Genomic DNA, 5,000 nt, shown 5'->3' on the forward strand with positions numbered 1-5,000 from the left:
TTGTTTTTTTGCTTTTTTGGATTGTTGCCTCTAATGTCAAACAATGACACATGACGCATTTCCGTGGTCAAGTGACCCATTTACCTTGTCATGTGACCCATTTCCCTCGTCATGTGGCCCATTACCCTCATCATGTGACCCATTTCCCTTGTCATGTGACCCATTTCCCTCATCATGTGATCCATATCCTTTGTCATGTGACCCCAAAACCAAAATTGACCGTCGAGCCAAACTTTAGAGGGCTTATAACACAGTGGTCTGCCTTGACGGAGATCATTCCTCCGGCCAGCTGCTGATAAACTGCTACTAGTGTCTAAAGTTCATTCTCCAGTGCAGACACCATCTCATCCCACCACTTAACCATTCAGACCCACCGTCCCCTTCGTCATTGCTCCTCCACCTCCACCCTCCACCCGAGCCCTAATCAAAGGAGAAGGTGGTGGTGGTGGTGGTGGTGGTGGTGGTGGTGGTGGTGGGGGGGACGAATACAATGTTTGCTCAGGAGAGGAAGGCGAGAAGCAGTGTTTTTTGTATTCTGTCTTTAGACTGTGTCCTCATTAGGGCTCAGCTCTCCAAAGCAAGGTCAGCGTCTCCCAACTTTCCGCTCTATTAGCCCTGGGCCTGTCCTCCGGCACAGAGTGGCTCCACGCAGCACTGTGGAATCAGCCCTCTGATTGGCCCCTCTCTCCCCCTGTCTCTCTCCCTCTCTATCGCCCCTTGTTTCATGTTATGGTTCTCCCCTCCTTACCTCCTCCTCCTCCGATCTGTTGCTTGCTTTTTTCCTTCTTCTTCCTGTATTGAAGTTTTCCCCAGTGCTCTCCTCTCGCCTTCACCCCACGGCTCGCCGTGCTCCTCTCCTCTCCTCTCCTCTCCTCCTCGTCCCATCCTCCTCATTTGATTCTCTCCAGGTATCCTGGGTAGAAAACTCAAAAACACCAAGAGCTCTCACGCCTCTTCCTCCTCCCCCTCCTCCCCCTCCCTCTCCACCCCCTCGTCATCCTCCACCTCCTACCCGTCCTCCCTCTCTCCCCCTCCTCTACCTCTTCCTCCCTCTCTCCCCCTCCTCTACCTCCTCCTCCTCCTCCTCTCCATCACAGCCTCTGCTTCTCCCTCCACAGGGTTCATCTGCTGGTGACGGTGACCTTTGGCCCTGCGCCTGGCGGGCAGGATTACGATGGAGTCACGGCTCTGGCGTTGTTCACCGAGGGGAGCGCCGAGGCTCCCTAATGAAATTCAAACTCTGGGCATGAGGAGCCACTGAAAACCTTCTTACTACCCCCCCCTTCCCCTCGGTCTGGCAGTGGCAGGATCAGAACACCTTGATCCACGCAGCACAGGAGCCTGTGAATGCACAATGATGAAATTACAGGGAGGACAGGGGGCTTAGGGGGAACATCCCTGGGGGGGGGCGGGGGTGGAAACATGTTGTGTTTCTTATCTTCTGTCTCCTCCCAAACCTTCCTGATGTGTTGCTCGGTTATCAGGTCAATAACAAAAAGAAACAAGGGTAGGGAAAATGGCACTGCTAATAAAGACCAGTCGTTCCTCACTGGGTGATGTTGTACGTAACACGCCTTGGATCCAGCCATTACTCGTTTTTTTAAACCAACCTGCTACCCTGCGGCTGGTCTCTGTTGGACATGCACATCTGTGATGTCGTCCATCTTCTGACTACAGGCTTCGGGGGGGGGGGGGGGGGGGGGGGGAGAAAGGGGGACACGTAATGCCGGTGGATTCCATATGTTCCCCATCTCCCAGATTGGGTCGGAGGCGTGTGGGCTGGAGAGTTTTTTCTGCGGTCCACGTCGTTCCTCTGCTGGGTGCTGCGGTGCTGTGACACGGGAGCTGACCTCCTGCAGACCACAAGCCGACGCATCGCATGCCACAGAGACATTCAGCGATCCCGCAATTATCTCATGAAACCCGAATATCAAATCCCGTCGCAAAGCCGTGGTCTGCGATCACTCCCTGCGTACATCTCCCTGCGTTCATCTCCCTGCGTTCATCTCGCGTGTCTGCAAATCATTTTTGTTTATGCTGCTGATCACCAGGGAATGCATAAAGCAGCCACCTGGCAAAGGGAGAGCTCATCACATACTAAAGCTAATATACTGTGCTACCCAAGTCGGTCGTAACGGCTCCACCACATCCTCATCATGATCCACGCAGGAAGAGTGACTGCTGTCAGGTGTTTGGGGTAAAAAAAAACCCAGCATGTCTGTGTTTTTTGTACCAGCGCCGTAATAACATTAACGTACACGTCGTGAACGTCTCTGCACATCAGGGAATGCAGTCCTTCTCAGGAACGTGTCATTCCAACCCTGCAGCTGGCCCGTGTGAGATTGCCTGGTTGTGAATGTGTGTGTGTGTGTGCCTGCGTGCGTGTGTGGCAGTGTGGAAAGCCGTGTAGTATTATTTTTCTAATGGAGTTGTGTCATGTATGTATGGGATCTCCATGGAAACAGCTGCTGGGATTATGGCGCCTGCTGCACTCAGATCTGTTGGAGGTCTTCAGGGAGCTTTGCAATAAACAGACATTCTCAAATCTGGAGGAAGCTGTGAGCCAGGGGTGTCAGTTGTCTTGTAACTAGGTGTTGGGTGGAACACAAACGCATGCTCACACACACATGCATACACACACCGACTGACACACGCAAGCATTCAGATGCATGCATACACCCCACACACTTGGGGACAAATGTACTCACACAGATATTTGCACACACATACACACTCCCACATGTGTCGTAGGCATGCATACGTAGAGAGACACACACACACATACGCACACACACACACATGCACACACACACACACACACACACACACACACACACACATACACACACACACACACACACACACACACACACACACACACACACACACACACACACACACACACACACACACACACAAACCCACATCATAATAAAGCCATACAGCCAGGTTCTGTTTCATTTCACAGCCTCGACATAAAAAATAAAATCGAAGAATTCAATCGACTTTAATTCCCCCCACAAAAAGTTCCCCTCTTTTTAATTAAGAAAAGACATATGACAAGTCTCTTTCCCCCATCCAGATGCACTCTGCCACGCCCCTCTTCCCAAAATAAGGAGAGATCCATAAGAGCTCCCCGTGTCATCCATCACGGAGAGGGGCTGCCCGGATCCCAGCTCCGCTTTTGTCATTCATGGCCTGGCCTCCCCAGAAAAATGAAAAAGATCAACACACACACACACACACACACACACACACACACACACACACACACACACACACACACACACACACACACACACACACACACACACACACACAGGCACATCTCTCCCTCTCCCTCTCCCCCCACCCCCCACACACCCACACACCCACACACACCTACAGTCCTGTATTGATTTTGTGGCGGTTGGTGGGCCGGTAGGTAGCGGAGGCAGGGCTCTCTGAGCAGATGTCTAATGGTGTTTAGAGACTCTCCACTTTATCAAGCCAGGCCAGCTCTGACAGTTAGATGCTGGAGGGCAATTAAAATTAAAGCCTGCCTGATTAGAATATCATATTCATCTGGATGGTAATTACTATGTCTGGCGCCCTATAAATAATTAATTATGCAAAACCCATGCAGCTGCCACTGGCTAGAGTTAACTGACTTTCTGTCAACATCTCCCACTTCTAGAAAGGATAAAGAGATTTGTGGGAATAAGCTGGTTAGCTGCTTCTGGAAGCCCGCTGGGCTAGCGTGAGCGCCCCCCATTGAAACAGTGGCAGGCTGCCCTCTGAGGGCAGGTGGCATCAGAGACGGGCTCTCCTTTTATGAGGGATCTGTGGAAGGAAAGTGCTCTTTAAAGGACGTCTCATGTCCTGTCACACGGCGCTTTAATGCTCCGCACTGATGAGTTCATTTACGTTTCAGTTGGGGTTTTCCAGTATTATCTGTTTTTGTTTGTCCTGCTGAACATGCCTTGCAGTGTGATGACATAATTCATTAATTGAGGTCTGATTCTATTTGTTCGACCAGTGTCCCTTGTCGTGCTCAGAGGCACCGACTCGTTTTCTCTCATTTAAACAGGGTAGGGGATCAACCAGTGGTGCTTACGCTAAGAGTGAAGTAATACATTTTCCCTTTCAAACAGGACTTCTAATAACACAGGCCAGAATACGTTCTACTTTTCGTATTTTCCATTGAATGTACTGTTTATTTGGAGTATAATGCGGGGCAGGGGCTAATTCCTGTGTGTGTGCTGTGTTTATATCTGGATTTGTGTGGTCTTGGGGTTTGGCACCGTTTCATTGGTAGTGATTGGCTACAGCGAGATATAACTTGATTTGACGCAGGTGTGCATGATTATTTGGAAACCGCTCCCCAAGCACCCGGCTGAACACTCACTGAGTCACCACAGAGGGCTGCCTCCAAATCCATGGCCTGTTAGACGGCTTGAACGCTCAGCCTCCAAATATGTTCTGCTCAGTGTTATTCAGGAGGAGAAGGTACTGCTCCTCTCTACAGAGCGGACCCCGTCACCACCTGGTAGTGGTACGCTCATCTATCAGCCAATAGGAGGCTGGCGGGGGTTGGATGTAAAAAGACTGGTCACAGTACAAGTCAATGGGAAAATGGTGATTCAATTCACCTCATAGCACTTTTTTGGGTGTTTATCACTTCTTTTTTTGTTCTGTTTGGATTTCAGTTTCAGTCAGTTACTGTTACATCTAAATTGTATGCAATGAATATGAATGGTCTATTATTCTATGGTGTGCATGCCCAGCTCGAGGAGGGGGCCACCAGGAGACATGCAGTTGATCAGTATCATCGGATGTTTCAATGAAAGGCTGGCTAAACTTATATTTTTTTAGGAATAGGTGTTTCAAAACGTGTTTTTATTACGTTGTCCTCAAAGACATTTACTTCTGAAGTTACCATCCCAGGACAAGCCAATTTCTACCTCACCATGTGTCTCCTTCCAGCCCTGTCTCATGTGTTAAGCTCCATCGCTCCTCTA

The sequence above is a fragment of the Gadus chalcogrammus genome, chromosome 5 (genome assembly GCF_026213295.1).
Source record: "Gadus chalcogrammus isolate NIFS_2021 chromosome 5, NIFS_Gcha_1.0, whole genome shotgun sequence".
Classification (NCBI taxonomy): Eukaryota; Metazoa; Chordata; class Actinopteri; order Gadiformes; family Gadidae; genus Gadus; species Gadus chalcogrammus.